Source organism: Dysidea avara, chromosome 13, assembly GCF_963678975.1.
Source record: "Dysidea avara chromosome 13, odDysAvar1.4, whole genome shotgun sequence".
In the NCBI taxonomy this organism is placed as follows: Eukaryota; Metazoa; Porifera; class Demospongiae; order Dictyoceratida; family Dysideidae; genus Dysidea; species Dysidea avara.
Genome location: NC_089284.1, coordinates 22,984 through 45,340, shown reverse-complemented (window position 1 = coordinate 45,340; position 22,357 = coordinate 22,984). Strand labels below are relative to the sequence as shown.

Sequence of the window (22,357 nt, the reverse complement as noted above, 5' to 3'; positions counted from 1 at the left end):
TCTATCAACTGGGAAAGGTTAAGATCAAATATGACATCACAAAATTTTGAATAAAAGGGATATTGGCCAGATAAGGAGCTCCAATTTATGTCACTACAATTAAAATCACCTAGCAAAACAATATTACTGGAGATGTTGTTAAGAGATTCAATGTAATCTAGAAATTCTTGCCAGTAATTCTCAGGGGTGTTAGGAGGAATGTATGCTAAACAGTAGACAGTTGGAGTAGTAACTCCAACACAGACAGTGAGTACCTCCACACTGGGAGGGGTTGATAACACTTGAATGGATTTAGAAGATTTTATGGCAAACATCACTCCACCTCCACGAGAACCACGGTCTTTATATGAATTATGGTGTACATGCTGGGAAGTATTTCATTGTCAAAGATTTTATCAGACAACCAGGTCTCAGTAATACCTACTATATCTAGGGATCTAGAATATACATAGTTCTGAAAAACATTGATTTTGTTGACAATGCTGCGTACGTTCATAAGACAGACACGATCTAGTCAATTTGAATTATTGGTAGCACCACTGGAAGTCTCAGGAGACTCTAGGGTAATCAATGGTTCCTCTATTGGTGGTGGAATGTTGACTGTATTCCCTTGGGGAACTGGAGTAGTGGTTGTGTAATGCTGGAAGACAGAGTTTTTGAATTGACCAAAGAGTTGGTTGTTGACAAAGATACTGTTGTTTCGTATCTTGATCATTTTCCTTTTGTAGCCCTGCTGAAGCAGAGACCACCTTTCCTTTAGTAGGACTGCTTCCCTTGCCCTTTCTTCTAGGGAACGATCAGGCTTGATAATAAGAGGAGATGACAGGGAGCCTTTGTTAGCTAGAATGGAGTTGACATCTAAAGTTCTTCGAAGTTTCACAAGAATAGGTCTTGGTCTAGGCAGCTGGGCTTTGTATTTACCAAAACGGTAACAGTCCATAATAGTACTGGAATCAATGGCAGCTATGCTGCTGAAAATTTTAGACACTGAGTCAAAATCTTTTTGTAGACGTACTGGCTTAAATGTGCTGGGAAGACATTCCTCTACTCCATAAACAACGACATTTAACTTTCTGTCAGGGGTAAAACCTGAGTTAGGTGGAGCGAGTTGATTTTTGGGAACAACTGCGTTAGAATGGCTGACTTTGGAATCAAGTTTAGCAACTGGCTTGTTGAGCTCCTTAATTGAGACCATTATTTCAGCAAGATCCTTTTCTAGCTTTTCACTGCGGGTTGCGAGGTCGTCAACCTTGGTAGAAAGATTGGCGGCCTCAGGATGTTGATTTGCAGCAGTTGACATTTTGAAGCCTAGTAGTTGTTTGAGACGGGTGTGACACAGGTTGGATTTACACAAATAAAAAATGTTTTCTTGGTTCACTGCCAAAATTTCATTTAAAGACTTGTAATGACTTTTAGAGACACCTTCACAAGATGCATGGACCCAAGAAAAACACAGATCACATTGCAAAGCCTCACTGCTTTTGCCCGTTGTGTTACAACGCTTGTTACAATTAATGCAAACATCAACTGACTTACTATTGACGGCTTCTGCACGTAGCGTATCCGGTGAAACAGGATCTTGGGGCTTTTTCCTTTTGACACCACCTGTTTCCGTGGGAGTCCTATACATGTTGATGAAGACACGAGTAAATTAGTCTGGATAACGCGCACTCAAGCGTTCTTCAACGTCGAAGGAGCATCTGAAATAGAGGACAGCACAACAGCAACTATAATGATGATAGCAACCTTGTAGGGTACCGTTTTCACGCTAAATAACCACGTTACCACAGTCTTTTCACTTAGCGTGAATCTTTACTACAATCCTGGATAAGTATGTACAATTACTTATCCAGGATTGTAGTGACCACGGTACCACATCATCATTGACTGACATTCTTTCTCGCCCTGGTATTTTGCACATTTGTGAGCAATGGAGAAGCCGCTACATTTTTCCTGAACTTTTTGCCAATCTTATGATGGAGCAGTATGGAAGCATTTTGAGGACAATGGACATTTCTCTCGATCATATTCATATGGCTTGATGCTCAATGTAGACTGGATGGAGCCTTTTGAGCACAGCATATATTCTGTTGGAGTGATTTATTTATCATGATTGAACCTGCCTCGTGAAATTCGCTATGCCCAAGAAAATATTATAATATGTGGTTTGATTCCTGGCCCTAAAGAACCATCCTATAACATTAATTCATTTCTTAAGCCATTAGTAACAGACCTCCTGTGTTTGTGGAGGGGTACAGAGATTACCCTTCCACATGGTAAAATAAAAATTAGGGCTGCTTTGATATGTGTAGCATGTGACTCACCTGCCACAAGAAAAGTTGGAGGATTTTTGTCACATGCAGAGAAGAAAGGTTGTTTCAGGTGTCATAAGACTTTTCCATGTGAAAGATTTTGAAATAAATCAGATTACAGTGGGTTTGATCGTGAGAACTGGATTTTGAGAACACATGCAGAATGCTTTGCACTTGGTATGAAGCACAAACATGCAAAGACTGCTTCAGACCAGATTTCTATTGAAAAAGAACATGGCATTGGGTATACAGCCCTGATAAATTTACCATATTACAATGCAGTGAACTTTTGCATAGTAGATTCTATGCATAATTTGCTGCTTGGCAGTGCAAAAAAATTCGTAAAACTTTGGAAGAAAAGTAATGGAGTAGGACTTAGTGAGCTAGAAATTATACAACAGGCTGTTGATCAATTTTACTGTTCCTGCTGGAATTGGGCGATTCCCCAGAAAAGTTGAAGGTGGAAGTGGGTTTTCAAATTTTAAAGTTGAAGAGTGGAAAAATTGGGTGCTAATATATTCATTAATTTGCTATTCTTAATCCGGAGCTCTATTCACTATGGATAGTATTCACACATGCCTGTGCATTACTTTGTTCTCGTGCAATCACCAGTTCAAACATAAACCGTGCTGACCATCTTATTCATAGATACTGTTGTATGTTTGAAGTTGTATACGGAAAAGAGAATTGTTATCCAAATTTACACTATCATCTAAATAATTGTTTATTTGATTACGGTCCATCGTCATCATTCTGGCTGTTTGGATTTGAACGAATGAATGGAGTTTTAGGTAGTGTACACACAAATAAACAAGCAGTCGAAATTCAGCTGTTTAGAATGTTTATCAGCAAGCAACAAGTAGGCAGTATTGAATGGCCAAGTGATGAACTAGCTAAGACTCTAAAACCTTTATTAGACAGTATGTAGCCTGATAGAGATAAAATTAACTATGGAGGATGTTTTCTTCATATATTGTATCCCTTTGATAGTGCAGCTATCTTGGAGTCAAACAAATGCTGTAAACTGCTACCAAGTATCAAGGAGAAAGCCTTTTCAGCTAATGACCATCATTTAATCCATCATTATTTTGCTTTTCACTATGGCGATGTGTATACAAAAACACTTATTTTGCACAAAGAATCATCATCAGTGATGTTTAACGGATCCTTGTATGGAGAGTATTTTTCCAGACAAAAGAACAGTTCACTTGTCATTGCACGCACAAAAAGCACATCTGGTCAGGTCCAAGAGTAGCCCTTCCTTGTTATAAGGTTTGTTGAGTGCACAGTTGTGTTTAAGCAATCAAGATAACCCCAAACTTGTTCTATTGTGTTGGCTAAAGTCATTCCTCTTCAACATCATCCTCAAAAATGCTTTTACCCTAAACCTGTTGAAGTCTGGAATAGACCTGAAGATGATTCAATTAAAAATCCTTCACTTCATAGATATGTTTTTATTTCATCTATTCTGTGCCGTTGTGCTCATTGTCCGTTTGTCAGCACTGCAAGCCAAGATATGAAGGCAATTGCAGTGATTCCATGTAACTCTTATTTTGGATGTGGAAATTATATTTGACTTTCAGTTGAATGTTCAAATATGCACTCAGCCTGTAGCTAAAACTTGCAGGATTTTGAATTGAATTATTATTTGAAAATTTTGTACTTGTGTATGCATACTGTGTACTTGTGCATATGGCATTGTGATCAGCATAATAGCTAGCTTAACAATTAGTAATCATTTATCCTTTAATACTATTCTCTTGTTTACTGTAAAATTACTTACCAGTATAACAAATTGGTTTAGCTTTACTTCATAGTAATCTTTCAGTAAGTATTCTGGCGGTATACTGTCAGTAAATTTTTGGTGGATTGCTCAGTTACTGTAATTTACTAAAAAAGTAAATAAGCAGCAGTCAAGCACTTTAACCTGTGAAAAAATAGGAATATAAGATGGTATATCTAATGGCTTAAACTGTACAAATGATCTCAGTATAGTCTTGCATTATACTAGCTATCTTATACTTTAGTATAAACCCCTTCTTATATTATGGGAAACAGATTATACTTTAGTTTAATACACATTTTTTGTATGGCTTTGTTTACTTAACTTAACTACATGTGATAACTTTTTATAATAGCTCCACCATCAGATCTCAATATTGTCTCATTTTTAGCTTCACCATCTCATGTGACTCAGTAAGATTTATTTTTTACTATACCAAACAGTCATGATGATTTTACAATAAGTAGCTACACTTCTGTTAATCACTATAGCTAGCTAACTAGTTTAGTTGTGATAATTTCATACGCACACATTTTCATATGGCAAAGCATTAATACCAGAAAAATTAATTATTCAATCTAAGAGTCATACAAATCTAAATTTTCTTGCACAATTAGCACACCTGCAAAAGTTTGTAGTACTGCTAGTTTAAAATTGAAGGGGTCAGTGGTGTGCACATGTGCATTAGATGCAATTAAGTAGCCATCTTTGTCGCTATTGTTGTGTCAGAGGTTGTAAATGTGAGCATTTATGACGGTGTATCTCGCGGAGAGAGTGTGCGCGATCGGTGCCATCGTCAAATGAGCCATGCTCTGCACAGTGATAGTTATGAACCACAACTGTACATCTCTGCTGGCTGTAGTGGTGAAGTGATGCGGCCAAGTGGACAATTCCTTCAATGGCAGCGATCAAAAACAGCTCTAGATGAGTAAGTATTAGACTAAAATGATAGCTTGTACGATAGGTTTAGCCATATTAAATTGTTTACTGTATATTGTATGACAATGGCCTGCAAATGATTCAACTTTGGTGTTGTTTTGTATGTATTACATGTTTTATATCCTGTTATCTCAGCTTATGGCGGATGACAAGTGGACACAGTTCATCAGCCATCAACGTTAAGAGTATGCATGGTCTGCTCTTATGATTTTGTATATTATCTCTTCAGAGGTAGAAATTCTTGTCAAACCTCTTAGTTCTACAGGCTGTCAGTTTACAACATCTGCAGTGTTAGTTTCCTTCAATGGCAGCTGTTTCCTTTAAAGAATCTGGTAGCGACCATATGTGGGCAGTTTTGTTCTTTTTTCATGGAATTGTTCAACATCATCTTCAAGTTACTTACAGCTGTAAGTGCATTAAGCCTGATTGTGTTTTTATTCATTTTCTTTTCAATAGACTTGGTCTCAGTTCTAGGAGATTCTTCTTTTTGCTAACATCTGTAAGTAAGTACACTGAGATTGTCCAGTATACAATGTATATTTACCTTCGTTTAGGTTTGTGGAAACTGGTCTCATTTCTTCGGGGAACCGGTCTCATTTCTTCATGTTTTCCACTATTTTTTATCAACAGCTGATGGCTGCTACATTGTCTAGAACTGTAAATGAGTTGAGTGCTTTCAAGAACCTGTTCCGTCTTGTTTGCCCTTATTTCACTGACCATGCTTGCATTGCTAACAAAAGTAAGTTCACTGAGAGTATGCAAATTATATTATATTTAGTCTTGTTTTAGTTGTACTTAGTGATTACAAGATTCTTGGACTTGGTTATCAGTGTATCAGATGCTTCTTGTGAGCTTACGTAACACATTGGCCCAACAAAGTCATATACTAAGTGGCCGTTTTATGTCTGGTTAGACTCACTGTACACCAGAATATGAATTATGTTTGCTTCCATTTAGGGTTGTGAAACCTGGTCTTATCAGACTTGTCTTAGTTCTACATGGATTGTCGGTCTTAGACTCGGTCTCAGTTTTAAAAGATTGTTACAAACTGTAAGTACAATGATTGTTCAGTATACGCATTATATTTATCATCTTTAATAGTTTTGGGACCTAGCCGCCATTCTACATGGTACAGTGAAACCTGTCTAATCAGGTCATTGCATAAAGAGGTCACCTGTCTAAACTGGCCATTATAAAAATCCCCACTTGTGCCAACTGTGTACAAAGTGACCTGTTTAATGCAGCCACCTCCTTAATGAGGTCAGAAAATTTTGTCCCTATGATGACCAGAATAGACAGGTTTCACTGTAATACCAGGTTTCACTGTAATACCAGGTTTCCAGACAAGGTCTTGGTTTTATGAGATTATTATTGTTACAAACTGTAAGCCCAACGATTGTCCAGAATACACATTATATTTACCATCTTTGTATTAGAGCTGTGGGACAGTTCTACCAGACGACTAACAGATTGTCACAGAGTTCTACATAGTGATGATAAAACAGGTAATTTGTAATGGAACTTATGAATTGTATTTACTGTCTTACCTGCTGCAGTTGGATAAAGACTGATAAATGATGAAATTAATTTGATACTGTCATGGCCAAGGAGACATTGATTTACTAGCTGTACCTATTGTGGTTTTAACATATTTACAGAATTAAATTCATTTCAAATATAATTATAGAAATTATTAAATTAAGGTAGCCACAGATTATAGGAAAGTAAAAACATACAGTAGTATAGTAGCCAACATATGGTTGAAATAGGCTTAGTATAGTCTGATAATACACCGCACTATACTAGTGATTTAATCTCTAATATATGACTGTCTTAAATGTGACCCAGTCTGACAAAACTGGGCTTATCACCTATTTAGAAGTGTCGAGAAATGCCGGTTTTAAGTATTTAGTGTGTTGTAGCTCGCCAATGGTTGAAGCTATGTGTACCAAATTTTCACACGTTTTACACCAATTCCTTATCTTCCAGAGCATCCACTGTGCAAGTAGCCAACAACTAAGTTTCCCGCCATTTTAGATAGTTTTTAAACCGAGGTGACTGTATCAGGCGAGCTGCAATTTGGGTGGGAGGCAGGGGCCCTGGAAGGCGGGCAAGATGGTGTTCAAAAATTGAATAGGAAGGCCAAGGAATGTAGCCAATGAGGTCTCAAAACTGGCTAAAATGAATGGAAACTCACAGCAGAGGGTACTTATTCAACACATAGGCGATTCTAAGGGGGGGCCAGGGGGGGCCATGGCCCCCCCTGTTAAAAAAAACTTTTAAAAAATCTTGGGGAAAAGTTACTGTATAGATTGGCATTGTTATTTTTAGCATTTTTCATGTTTTTAGAACAAATTTTAGGCTGTTTTCAAGCCTTTAAATTGCAAAAATCCTGCAGCTTCTGGGGGTTGTACCCCCAGATCCCCCTGAAAATTCTACTTTATACTATAGCCAAACAACAATAGTTATGCTGTTCCCTACTTGGCCCCCCTGTAGGTCAGGTCTAGAATCGCCACTGATTCAACACCACAGAGCTGTACAGCCACACACAATCATTCCCAGGCTGACCAGAGCTCCATTAAGGTCCCACACTACATGTACGGATCGCCAATGGGCTTGGGAAAAGCAGCCAGCAAAACCAGACCACTCAAGTCTAGCTGATTTTAATTGTGGAATTAGATAGTTTATTCATGTAGCTGTGTGTCCTGGGTGAAAAATCGAATCTGCTGACATGGGCGATAAGACCGGTTTTCTCAGGCTGGGTCACAAATGTATTCAATAAGCTTGTTATAGTAAAGTCCTAATCTAATAATATATGCTGTACTATTTCATTCCAATACTAACATAATAAGACTGTTATAGACCTTATTATTCTGAGCTTTTTTCAGTGTAAATGAGAGCATATTTGACTCAGGCATACATATTGTTGTTGATAATAGACTCCATTGCTTTCACAATTGGGACTAACAGGTAAGAATGGATAGAACACTTTTGAGACAAAACTCAAACAGTTGTTGTTGATGGAGAAAGTAACAACCCTTCTACAGTACTTTCTGGTGTGCCACAACAGGCTCACAGGCACAATTTTAGCCCACGTACTGGTTTTAATATTCATCAATGATAATTATTACACAACACACTGCTTGAAGTTTCTTAATTTACTAGAGTGGTATATCCCCAGTATATGAAATAGTTAATTGTTTGTTGTTTTAGTAGTTTTTCAGTAAACCTGCATTCACTGATGTTTTACTGAGAGTTTAAAACTTAGTAAAACAATTATGTTCCATATACTTAAAGTTACTGATATTTACTATCAGTATAACTACAGTAAAGCAGCTTAACAAATTAGTAAACTAAGAACCTTCAAGCAGTGACAGGTCTATATATAAAAGCCAACTGCCTTTTTGTGAATAGGGGATATAGTATGACAGATATCAGGTATAAAACATAGCTACATATATACATATATGTATATAGCACAAAAAGAGTGGGTGAGAGACAAATATTGCATGAGGTGGGGCTGAGTGCTATATTTTGTTTCGAGACCACTCTTTGAGTGCAATATTTCCCATATAGCTAGCACTAGTGAAGGAAGTGCTGTATCTGGTATAGAGAACTGTCTACTTGAGGTACACACAAGACACACGAAACAATTAGAAAATAATGGAGTAGTGTTATCATCGGTAGAATAGGCATTGTGCCTGTGTTGCACTGTGCTGTGCTTTCATTACAACCCGTTTACACTAGCCATCTAGTTCGAATTAACTCGAATCAGGTCGATTTCCAAGTCAGTGTAAATGTGTACCATATCGAACTGCTCTGAAATGGACCTGCTAGAGATGTGCGTCTGGTTTGAACTAGTTCACTCTACTCACCCTGTATAAACAGATGCACACCTGCAGTTCAATTTGGTAGCAGGATAAAGATACAGAGAACTACAGCTAAAATGGCAACTGTAAAGACGAAATGTAGTAAAAGCGAAGTATTTAGGGAACGATATGGAAGGACAGCCTCAAGAACAACAAAAGGACTCAAAAAACAAACAGGTACGCATGAGAATGAACAGTTAACCAACACCATAGAATTGAGAGGTTGTTGCCAACACTGAAAACTTTATCGTGCTTACTAACCTTACGATAACAGAGCACACAAATCCTTTAACTCCATCAACAATCTCTACTTTGATAAAAATTATGATGGTGGGTTTAAGTTTTTTGGTGATTGGAGCGGGTTTGGCCTTTGTAGTATAAATGGTGCTAAAAAATCGATCTGGATCAAACTGAAGCGATCTCATCCAGAGCGACCTGTAGTGTAAACAGGCTGTTAGTCATTTTTGTCAGTCTAGTCCGTCTTCTCAACAACTAGTAGTCTTCGATTATGGTACTTTAATAAGCATATTTCCATGATATTCCTCGGACTCATCCGTTTATGTTAACAAAACATAGTAAGAATGTTCACTGCTGCTGACCACAAGTAACCATCATCAAAATCTTCAAGTGTGTCTTTAAATTAAATCCAGTGGTTTTGCTCCTACTGGTTGGGTTGACTGGTCAGCCAGGGTAGTCAGGCTATCAGCCTACACTGGCTTGGTTGTACTGGCTGTGATTACTTACTCAAAGTAGGCTATCAGCCTGCTGAATAGACCTGGCAGTTCTATAAGTAGTAGTTGTAACATGCATGGGCTGAAATTATATACACAAGCACGAGTTCACAGCCCGAGTGCAAGTGAGTATATATATTTCGGGAAAATCACAAGTGCCCATGTTACAACTAATATATTCCACTTGGGTCACACACCTGCAAGTGTGGAAAACTGTAGGACTGCTTTGCGAGTATATTTATATGGGACCATGTGAATTTCGATTGTGGATAATGTCGTATGAAGCTTTAAAGAAGCTTTAAGTGCACTATAAAGTACTTACTATATACTAGCAATGAATAAACTAAAGCAGTGAATATGTTTACAGCACTATAATGGCCTAGTAAATTAAGTGCCACGCCCACATCACTACGTACGTGTGACATCGCGTCTGGTGTCAAAACAGCAATATAAAGACGAGTCAAGTGTACTAAAGTAGGGTCCGCAATGCGAAAAATCGATATCCTCCAATCAACTACCTAACTATTGTCATGTGTTAGGCTAAGTGTAACTTGAATAACACCAGTGTGACAGCCAAGTTTTTCACCTTCTTCTGGTACAAAATGATACAAATGTCTTAAAATCACATGATTTTTTGCTGCAGTGGATCGTATAGTTCTTTGTATGCCACGACATTCATTCTCAACATTGTTCAAGTAGTCTATCATCAACTCAAAGTATCGGTGGTTTGATTTTATTGGTCAGTTTCTGATGGCAACACGGTCTGTGTGGATTTTTGGTGATAAGCAAAATGTTTCTTCCTCTGGAGCACAGGGCAAGCAGAGCAGCAACTGTGATGTGGATCAGCAATGACCAGTACTAGGTAAAGTACCTGCATGCAGAGTATGGTTGTAATTTAAGCTTGTTAGCCATCGGATGGCTGAGCCATCTATATGCTGACATTCAGCCAAAACGACGTGATTGTTGCAAACAAATACCAGAATGATTAATAAATCAGTGAAACAGCCTCCAACAGCGAGGATACGAAGCTCATAAACACCTAACAATATGGCTATCTCCCTCAGTAAACGCATAGAGCAATCTGATGCATGAAATAAGCACTCACGTGATCGAAATTCAAATCGCAGAAACACCCATGAAATAACTTTCATTTCTTAAAAAGAACCTTGCAGTGTGCTTCTTTTGTAAATATTTGTGTTAATTGTTCACTCAGGGATGATCTGGACCAGTGAAGGTGTGTCTTATATACTGTGATGGAATCATACAGAGAGTCTTCTACTGCTGGGCTAATCGAGATGCTGAACCCAATGCATACAAACTCACTGTCACTTGATTTCAAGTGATTTTAAGGTCATTGGAATAGATTGTGGTTGTATTTTCTGCCATTTGAATTTTGATCACGTGAGTGCTGAGTTCATGCATCGGATTGCTTTATGTGTTTACTGAGCGAGATAACCATATTGTTAGGTGTCTATAAACTTCGCATACTTGTTGTTGGAGACTGTTTCACTGATCAACCATTCTGGTATTTGTTTGCAAAAATTGCATTGTTTTGGCCGAATTTCAGTATATAGATGGCTCAGACAAATGGCTAACAAGCTTCAATTATAACCATACTCCGCATGCAGGTACTTTACCTAGTACTGGTAATTGCTGATCCACATTGCAGTTGCTGCTCTGCTTGTCCTGTGCTCCAAAGGAAGAAAGATTTTGCTTATCGCCAAAAAGTGATGCTGCCACCAGAAACTGACCAATAAAATCAAACCACTGATACTTTGAGTTGATGATAGACTACTTGAAAAATGTTGAAAGTGAATATCGTGGCATATAAAGAACCCTATGAGCCACTGCAGCAAAAAACCATGTGATTTTAAGACATTAATTGTATTGTTTTCTACCAGAAGAAAGTGACAAACTTGGCTGCCACGCTGATATTATTCAAGTTACACTTAGCCTAACACATGACAATAGTTAGGTAATTGATTGGAAGATATCGATTTTTTGTGTTGCGGACCCTAACTAAAGTACTTACTTTACTAGCCATGAATAAACTATAAGTAGTTAATACGTTAACACTAATGGACAAATCAATTGTGCGCTACACCTGGTGTCTGGACATTGCAACGTGACTAGCATGCAATCAAAACCAGGCCCGTACCCAGGGGGACTTCAAGGGGTTCAGTAAAATCCCTACTTTAAACTGAAAATTTTGTTTTTACTGTAAAACAATCTTTTCAACTGCAATCTGTGTTCTAACATTCATTACACGTCTTCAACTGAACTGCATGTGGCTTCCAGGTATTACCCATAGCGCTTCGAGGTTATCAGTGTAAATAGAAACCACTTTAATGATGCATGAATATAGACAGTGGTTTTCTTTCTATCGTTAAGGCTTCTATTATTCTATTTACATCCATTGAGCCATCCATGACCATGGGGGTTAAGAAAACCCAGACCAGAACAGGCAATTTTTTTTGGAACCACTTTGGACTTCGAAAAATTTTCAACTAATGAAATACAAAAATAACCAGAGTTAGTATGTGACATTGAGAAGTGGTTGCTTGTGGATTGTACCACGTGATGTAATGATAAGATTACCCTCAAAATGACCACCTCATAATGCCTCTGAATCATCGTGTCAACGTTCAAATTGTCGAGTGATCACGGCTGATGGATGGTCACAAAAGGCAACAACAACCATTGGCCACCAAGGTGGGCACTACTATTATATTAATGTTGATCACTTGACTAACCTATCTTATGTGCTCCTAAGATGCCAACCCACTAGTAGCTCTTTGCCTCCCACAAACTGATGTTTGTGGTGGTGGTTTGGTAAATGTACTTTGCCTTGATTGCCAAGTTTGGTCTTTTAAAATTTTCTCATTAGTTTTTTTGAGGTCAAATATCTATAAGGCCCTAAATTTTTAATTTTCTTTTAAATTCTCGATACTTGGGCCAGGAAGGGATTTGGCATCCAGAGGCATTCTGCACGCCAAGTTCCTTCCCTTAAGCCACATCTGCATTGGCAATATACTTATCAGTACATGGCAACCATCCTAGTTGGGCGCAGTACTGTCACATTCCTCCTATCAGGAATGGAGATGCTGCAAGTGCAGCTAGAGCTATGGATAAGCTCTGCATCAGAGCGGCACAACCAGCATTGCCACCATGTGACAGCATGCTGATGCACCCTCTGACATGTGTGGAGATGACCCATGCTCACAAAGGAGTATGGAGTCAACACTCCAGCTGAGAGACAGCACAAATGCCAGGCTGGAGCTCTCTATGGACAAAGTGATTGATGGTGCTCCTTGAGAGCAGCCCCGTCAACACCTCTGGAAGGAGCTGACGTTGACCCACAGAGGAGTTGCATGTTAACACTCCTATTTGTGTGGAGCTGGCCCATGCTCATGAAGGAGCATGGGGCCAACACTCCTGCTGAGAGACAGTACAAATACTAGGCTGAAGTTCTCTGTACACAAGGTGATCAATGGTGCTCCTTGAGAGCGGCCCCATCAACACCACCTTTGAAGGAGCTGATGTTGACCTGTTAGGGAGTCGAACATCAACGCTCCTGTGAGTGGCCTAATCTGCAGCTAATAAATACAACAGATGCTAGCCATACACATAGCTATACATCAGCAACAAGATGGCAATACACAGCATATAATTACCTATTGAACAACAATATGGAACATAGATTATGTAAAAGTGTACCCCATAACAAATTGTAGGTGTAAAACTATGTTAGCCTGCTATCAGAAGCAAATTGTAATTATTTTATTTTATTCATTGTTATCTTTTGAGTGATTGCTAGCAGTTGTAGCACTACAGAGGCAGAGGTATGGAAAGAATAGCTATGTAGAGGGGGAGGGGAGGTGGGTGATGTTTTTTGCTGTCATGTGTTAGCTCCTACTTCTTGATCACGTGTTAGTGCATGTGTGCGACGTCACTATTCCTATTGGTCCACAGATGTTCTAATTAGTACCCCGTTGATCCTATTTGCTGTCCCACTCTATGGTGGAGTGTCTGGTGCTGCCATGGTTTTCAACATTAACTAGGTTTAAAGGTATTTTAAAACATTATTTAATTTTGATCACTTGACTAACCTTTCTTATGTGCCCCTGGTTACTAAGATGCCAACCCACTAGTAGCTCTTCGCCTCCCACAAACTGATGTTTGTAGTGGTGGTTTGGTAAATGTACTTTGCCTTGATTGCCATGTTTGTTCCTTTAAAATTTTTCTTACTAGTTTTTTGAGGTCAATTATCTATAAGTCCCTAAATTTAATTTTTTTTAAATTCTTGATACTTGGGCCAGGAATGGATTTGGTGTACAGAGGCATTCTGCATGCCAAGTACCTTCCCTTAAGCCACAAAAAGGGGACACTCCGTAGCTGCATATAGAGAGGAGGTGTTACCTTTTACTCAAGTATCGTAGTTCCTGTGTGAGTGCCTGATCTACGGATGTGTAGGTATGGCATCACCCGCAAGTGGTAACTTGTATATATTGACATGATTATTATGTACATTCATACAATTAGAAGTATGTGCCTGGGTGACTACATAGCATGTGTACACTAAAAAAAAAAACTGTTTGTGTAGTTTAGTTGTATTGCTGATTCCCTGTGGCAATGGACTTGGAAAGTTTCACTACCTTAGTGGGCGGAGGCCGGATATATCGCTGGAAAGCGTTGCTTCTCCAGTGACCTAGCATCTGGATATGTGTGTCTGAAATGTTTGCTAATGATGCTGAGGTTGCTGCTCCTATACGTAAACTATGGGTATGATAGTGGTGCCTGTTTAACTTCAGTTCCCCCATGAGGCTTTGGAGAGTTGCACGGAACATGGAGTTTGTCCAGTCTTTTCCTTCCTTGGTGATGAAAAGAGGACCTGGGTGATTGCTTCGTCTTGCCAGGTAAGATAGCACTGCTTTGACTGGACAAATAGTCATGTCGGTGGTACCAATTTAGACTGTGCACCTTGTTTGAATGGATCCGTCTATGACTGCTTGAGAAACAGTTGTAGTAGGTGGGGTTTTGCTCTGTTGTCAACTGTGACATCTTGAAGTGAGAGGTGGCGGGATGAGTCATATGAGCCCTCTAAGGGAATTGTAAATTCGCTGACTCTTAGAAAGCCAAAGAAGGTAAGACAGCACATAGCCCATAGAGTGGTGTTGTCATAGGTAGGTTGTTTAGACAGGAGATGTCTAATTTTGCCGAGTAGCTGAATAGTGATCGGGAGACGCTTCCTCTTTGAGTGAACATCGGCCTGATGTTTTTTAATGCTTCTCAAGATAAGGAGAAGTCAGGGTGTCAGTTGTTGGCTGAAATGGGTGTGCAATCCCTTACAGATGAGCAGATGTCTAACTGCTGATAAATACACTTTAATGGTTCCGTGGGAAACATTGGAAACTGCCAGGTGTGTTGTAAACAGCGTCAGAGCACCTTCAGATGCAGGAAGTGGCTTGATCCCTGCTGCCTTGCAGAAGTGAAAATATCTTCTTTGACCAGCCATGTAGGTGGATCTGCTTGACTTGGACAGGCCAGTATGCAAAAGCTATTGGGCTTTGCTGAGGATCCCGCAGATGTGGGTATTCTGCTGGTGACCACCTAAAGGTGAATGACCAGCAGTGATCTAAAAAAATTCTTCATGACAGTATGCCCTTATGCATTTTGTACTATTCTCAATGAGCAGTGTGCACTTATACATTTTAATATTAACATTCTCAATGAACGGCATGCAATTATACATTTTGAGAACAAACAAAGAGACAATGCAACTAAATGTGATATACAATCATAGATATATTGAGTTATGTGTGAGGTGTTTGTCTGGTGCTTTGAGATTGGTAGGAGTGGATTTGCAGTCTGTTTATGGTTCGCTTGAAGTGGCGCAGAAAGGAAGGTTAAGTCCAGTCCTGCTTTTGGGGTGATACCAGCTTTAAAAAGCATGTTGGAAATGGCACAGGAGTTCTGGAGGCATGAGAGTTTGCCTGAAGAAATTCCATTGATTTATTTCTCGAGAGCTGGTCCGCAGCAATGTTTACTACTCCAGGGATATGGGAAGCAACTACTCTGATGTCGAAGTGAGCAGAGAAGAACCAGAGACATCGCAGCAAATGCGTAGCGATTGGTTCCTTGGAAGAACTTTTATTAATAGAATCAACGACACTCCGGTTATCAGACTTGAATTCTACTCTGTAGCCAGATAGTAATGGCCCCCATATGGCACAGCTTAGAACTATCGGGACAAACTCCTTGGTCATGATGTCCATTCGTGACCACTCATTGCACCACGCCAGTTGCATCCATTGAGTCCTGAAGACTGCACCGCAGCCCCTGGATCCTGATGCGTAAGTAAGTATCTCATGGTCTGGGAGAGAACAATTGAACCATTCGAGACAAAGAGGTGCCACTATCTTAAATCAGACCAAAAGGCCGTGTTAAGGTGAGTATAATAAGACAGACGCTTGAGGCGAGCTGCTGTGTGGTACATTCTGGATAAGAATGTCCTCCCTGGTGTTACTACCTTAGTAGCATGCTGTAGAAGGCCCACCAATGATAGTATCTCTCTTTTCGTGGTTTTCTTTCAAGACAACCAGGAAGCAACTTGGTGGCGGATTCTTTGTAGCTTGTCTTCGGGTAGGCATGCCTGCATACTTTGGGAGTCTATTGTAATCCCTAAGAAGGTCAAACCATCTGAAGGTCCCTCAACCTTCTCTAAAGCCAGGGGAATTCCCAGCATAGAGCCTATATCCTTGATCTCAGTTAAGTTATTGGAGCATGTGGGGGACTGTGGAGGGCCAATCATCAGGAAATCATCCAAGTAGTGAAGGACTGGTGTGAACTGCTGTTGTTCAAGTATCCATGACAGTAGATCCGCCAAGACATTGAACAATTTGGGGGCAGACCTGAGACCAAAGGGTAGGCAGGTGTCAATAAATGTGACTGAATTTTGGAAAATCACTCATATGGGTGTGCATGAAATAATTAAAATTTTCATGTTTAGTGGGTAGCTTATAAGAGCAAGGCACAGTTTTGAAAACATTTCAAGAATTTTCTTGTAATTTAAGGCATTGAAAATGGCTCAAAGTAATCATTAAGTAGATTTGCACTATAAAGTTTGTGATTTGATCATTAATATTTTAGGTGTCAAATGCACCCATATGGGTGATTTTCCAAAATTCGGTCACAAATATGTGCTGATCCCATCTCATAGCTAAGAGATGGTGGTCTGTTGGGTGAACCGGTAGAAGGCAAAAGGCACTCTTTATGTCTACTTTTGCCAGCAGCGTGCCATGGCCAATGTGCTTAATGTGTTCAATTGCCGAGTCTATCGTAATGTACTTCAGGGAACACAATGCCTTAGGGATTCCTTCATTAACACTTCCCCCGATAAGATGAGAGAGGTCAACTATCAACCTCCACTTGTTAGGCTGGTGGTTCTTAGGGATGACCCCAAACCGACTAACCTGTGTCTGTGGGACTGAAGATTTTGGAAGTCGGCTGGCTACATGTCCGAGAGCAATTTCCTCAGTCAAATAGTTCTGCACTATGTCCACTGGGTGCTGGAGCGCACAACTTAAAAATTCCATTTAGTGGACTTCAATGGAGTTGATTATTCTCTAAAACCAATCCGAAACCCCTCGGTTAGTCCATTAATGAAAAACTCCACTAGTGGCCTGTTTGGGTGGTCTGTCAACATCCTTTTCCAATTGTCTACCCTCAGCAGTGTAGAGATTACTGTGGCCCCTGGTGGAACTCTTACAGTAGCTGGAACTCTGCCTAAGTGGGATGTCCAAGCTGAGATCCATTTGTCATAGTTGCAACGCTCGTCTTCAGTGTGAACTCCAATAATGTGTTCCTTTGTCATCACTGTGGGGAGGAAAGTGATATATCAAGACACACGATAGTGTGTCGTGCGGCCCAAGAAGCCGGCGCGCCACACCGTGAGTATATTAACAGGAAGAAAGAAAACGCAATTTTCACACCTATGTAGCTCTGTGATCCCTTATCCGATTGAAACCAAATTTTCTAGAGACATGCCGCCCAGTTAGGGAAGTCTACATACCAAATTTGAAGAAAATCGCTCCAGCCATTTCCGAGATACGAGCGAACAAAATTTCGTTTTAATTTCTTCGTTTTTTTCTTCATCTTCATTTCGCACACTTCGCAAAATTCGCCATAAAACACGAATGCGTACTCAGATTGGGCTGAAATTTGGCACACTTAAAGGGCTCATTAAGGCGGATCTCCGTACCAACTTTGGTAGGAATCCGATGAACATTCACGGAGTTATTACCGATTATTTGCGTAAAATAAGGTCGAAGGTCTGTCACGCCTACAGGGTAAACGCCTTGGAGGAATCAGTTGAAAATTGATATGTAGATGGAGCAATCATCGTAGGAGTGCCTTTTTGTGGTTTGAAAGGAATCGGGATAAAGACCATGGAGATATGACACGAAACCCAACCTGTGTCAAAATTACGCGATCGATTTTTATGAATAAAAAAATATTAGTTTTCGTATCTACCAGGCAAACCGCTTAGAGCAACGAGCTGAAAATCAGTATGTAGCTGGAATAATCATCATAAAAAGTCCTTGCAGTAGTACAGAAGAATCGGATTACAAATCACTGAGTTATGATTCGATAGGCAACTACGTGCAGCAAATGTGAGATCGAGATACTCTAATAGAACAGTTACCCTAATAAAGCATTCAGCTGCATTTATAATTTACTCAGTTATATTACATTGTAAGTTATTCTGTAGGAAATTCAGCTACAAACAAGTCACCCTGTAGTCAGATCAGCTAGAAGAAGGTACCTAAGAGAGAGTTCAGCTACAAATAAGCCATCATGTAGAGAGTTCAGCTCAAATAGGGTTAGAGCAGATACAACGAAGAGCAGCCCGGTTTGTGACCAATACATACACACATGACCCTACTGTTAGCGTAACTAACCTTATGGACCAGCTGGACTGGGAATCACTTGAAAGCAGACGATTAAAATTAAGATTATCCATGATGTACAAAATTATCCACAATGAAATTGATATCCCATTTGATTTGTATACTAACTTTGCAACATATTCCAGTACAAGAAATTATCATCCTTTTAACCTCCTATCATTGCAAGCATCAAAGACCTCATATCAGTCCTCATTTTTTACAGCAACAATTTCACTTTGGAATGATTTACCTAACCTAGCTAAAGACTCTAATTCACTTGAAGTATTTAAATCTATAATTAAATTATAATTTACTTATTGTATTGAATTATCTTTTTTTGTGTGATTTGTCTGTACATTTTTCTTCATTTCTGAAGTTGTACAGGATAGGTAAATAATAATAAATAATAATAAATCACCCTGTAGAGAATTCAGCTACAAACAAATTGCCCTGTAGAGAGATCAGCTAGAAGAAGTTACCTTGTAGAGAGTTCAGTTACAAAGAAACAATCATGCAAAGAGTTTAGCTACAAACAAATCACCCAGTAAAAAGTTCCGCTATGAACAGATCACACTGTAGAGAGTTCAGTTAGAAACAAGTCATCCTGTAGAGAGATCAGCTAGAAGAAGTCACCTTGTAGAGAGTTCAGTTACAAAGAAACAATCATGCAAAGAGTTTAGCTGCAAACAAATCACCCAGCAGAAAGTTCCGCTATTAACAGATCACACTGTAGAGAGTTCAGTTAGAAACAAGTCATCCTGTAGATAGATCAGCTAGAAGAAGTCACTTTGTAGAGAGTTCAGCTACAAAGAAACCACCATGTAAAAGAGTTCAGCTGCAAACAAATCACCTGTAGAGAATTCAACTACAAACAAATCACCCTGTAGAAAGATCAACTAGAAGAAGTTACCTTGTAGAGAGTTCAGCTACAAACAAATCACCCTGTAGAGAGTTCAGCTACAAACAAGTCACCCTGTAGAGATCTCAGCTAGAAACAAGTCATCCTGTAGAGAGTTCAGCTAGAAGAAGTTACATTGTAGAGAGTTCAGCTACAAACAAGTCACCATGTAGAGAGTTCAGCTACAAACAAATCACCCTGTAGAGAGTTCAGCTACAAACAAATCACCCTGTAGAGAGTTCAGCTACAAACAAATCACCCTGTAGAAAGTTCAGCTACAAACAAGTCACCCTGTAGAGAGATCAGCTAGAAACAAGTCATCCTGTAGAGAGTTCGGCTAGAAGAAGTTACGTTGTACAGAAAGAGTTCAGCTACAAAGAAACTACCATGTAGAGAGTTCAGCTGCAAATAAATCGCCGTGTAGAGAATTCAGCTACAAACAAATCACCCTGTAGAAAGATCAGCTAGAAGAAGTTACCTTGTAGAGAGTTCAGCTACAAACAAATCACCCTGTAGAGAGTTCAGCTACAAACCAGTCACCATGTAGAGAGTTCAGCTAGAAGAAGTTACATTGTAGAGAGTTCAGCTACAAACAAATCACCCTGTAGACAGTTCAGCTACAAAGAAACTACCATGTAGAGAGTTCAGCTGCAAACAAATCGCCCTGTAGAGAATTCAGCTACAAACAAATTACCCTGTAAAAAGATCAGCTAGAAGAAGTTACCTTGTAGAGAGTTCAGCTACAAACAAATCACCCTGTAGAGAGTTCAGCTAGAAACAAGACACTCTGTAGAGAGATCAGCTAGAAACAAGCCACCCGTAGAAAGTTCAGCTAGAATAAGTTACACTGTAGAGAGTTCGGCTACAAAGAAACTACCATGTAGAAAGTTCAGCTGCAAACAAATCGCCTGTAGAGAATTCAGCTACAAACAAATCACCCTGTAGAAAGATCAGTTAGAAGAAGTTACCTTGTAGAGAGTTCAGCTACAAACAAATCACCCTGTAGAGAGTTCAACTACAAACAAGTCACCCTGTAGAGAGATCAGCTAGAAACAAGTCATCCTGTAGAGAGTTCAGCTAGAAGAAGTTACATTGTAGAGAGTTCAGCTACAAAGAAACTACCATGTAGAAAGTTCAGCTGCAAACAAATCGCCCTGTAGAGAATTCAGCTACAAACAAATCACCCTGTAGAAAGTTCAGCTACAAACAAGTAACCCTGTAGAGAGATCAGCTAGAAACAAGTCATCCTGTAGAGAGTTCAACTAGAAGAAGTTACGTTGTAGAGAGTTCAGCTACAAAGAAACTACCATGTAGAGAGTTCAGCTGCAAATAAATCACACTGTAGAGAATTCAGCTACAAACAAATCACCCTGTAGAAAGATCAGCTAGAAGACATTACCTTGTAGAGAGTTCAGCTACAAACAAATCACCCTGTAGAGAGTTCAGCTACAAAGAAACTACCATATAGAGAGTTCAGCTGCAAACAAATCGCCCTGTAGAGAATTCAACTACAAACAAATTACCCTGTAGAAAGGTCAGCTAGAAGAAGTTACTTTGTAGAGAGTTCAGCTACAAACAAATCACCCTGTAGAGAGTTCAGCTACAAACAAGTCACCCTGTAGAGAGATCAGCTAGAAACAAGCTACCCGTCGAGAGTTCAGCTAGAAGAAGTTACATTGTAGAGAGTTCAGCTTCAAAGAAGCTACCATGTAGAGAGTTCAGCTACAAACAAATTGCCCTGTAGAGAATTCAGCTACAAACAAATCACCCTGTAGAAAGGTCAACTAGAAGAAGTTACCTTGTAGAGAGTTCAGCTACAAACAAATCACCCTGTAGAGAGTTCAGCTACAAACAAGTCACCCTGTAGAGAGATCAGCTAGAAACAAGTCATCCTGTAGAGAGTTCAGTTAGAAGAAGTTACATTGTAGAGAGTTCAGCTACAAAGAAACTACCATGTAGAGAATTCAGCTACAAACAAATCACCCTGTAGAAAGGTCAGCTAGAAGAAGTTACCTTGTAGAGAGTTCAGCTACAAACAAGTCACCCTGTAGAGAGATCAGCTAGAAACAAGTCATCCTGTAGAGAGTTCAGCTAGAAGAAGTTACCTTGTAGAGAGTTCAGCTACAAACAAATCACCCCGTAGAGAGTTCAGCTAGAAACAAGTCACCTTGTAGAGAGATCAGCTAGAAACAAGCCACCCATAGAGAGTTCAGCTAGAAGAAGTTACATTGTAGAGAGTTCAGCTACAAAGAAGCTACCATGTAGAGAGTTCAGCTACAAACAAATTGCCCTGTAGAGAATTCAGCTACAAACAAATCACCCTGTAGAAAGGTCAACTAGAAGAAGTTACCTTGTAGAGAGTTCAGCTACAAACAAATCACCCTGTAGAGAGTTCAGCTACAAACAAGTCACCCTGTAGAGAGATCAGCTAGAAACAAGTCATCCTGTAGAGAGTTCAGTTAGAAGAAGTTACATTGTAGAGAGTTCAGCTACAAAGAAACTACCATGTAGAGAATTCAGCTACAAACAAATCACCCTGTAGAAAGGTCAGCTAGAAGAAGTTACCTTGTAGAGAGTTCAGCTACAAACAAGTCACCCTGTAGAGAGATCAGCTAGAAACAAGTCATCCTGTAGAGAGTTCAGCTAGAAGAAATTACCTTGTAGAGAGTTCAGCTACAAACAAATCACCCCGTAGAGAGTTCAGCTAGAAACAAGTCACCTTGTAGAGAGATCAGCTAGAAACAAGCCACCCATAGAGAGTTCAGCTAGAAGAAGTTACATTGTAGAGAGTTCAGCTACAAACAAGTCACCATGTAGAGAGTTCAGCTAGAAGAAGTTACCTTGTAGAGAGTTCAGCTACAAACAAATCACCCTGTA

At 39.5% G+C, this 22,357-nt stretch overlaps 1 long non-coding RNA gene and 1 pseudogene across 1 annotated transcript; both read left to right on the top strand.

Moving 5' to 3' along the window:
* The first annotated feature begins 1,435 nt into the window (after positions 1-1,435).
* On the top strand, positions 1,436-3,351 carry LOC136243360 (uncharacterized; annotated as a pseudogene).
* Positions 3,352-5,700: 2,349 nt separating this feature from the next.
* On the top strand, positions 5,701-6,700 carry LOC136242153 (uncharacterized). Its single transcript, XR_010694490.1, has 5 exons — positions 5,701-5,773; positions 5,824-5,942; positions 5,992-6,084; positions 6,471-6,539; positions 6,591-6,700. It is a non-coding gene; the product is annotated as an uncharacterized lncRNA (long non-coding RNA).
* The last annotated feature ends 15,657 nt before the right edge of the window (positions 6,701-22,357 follow it).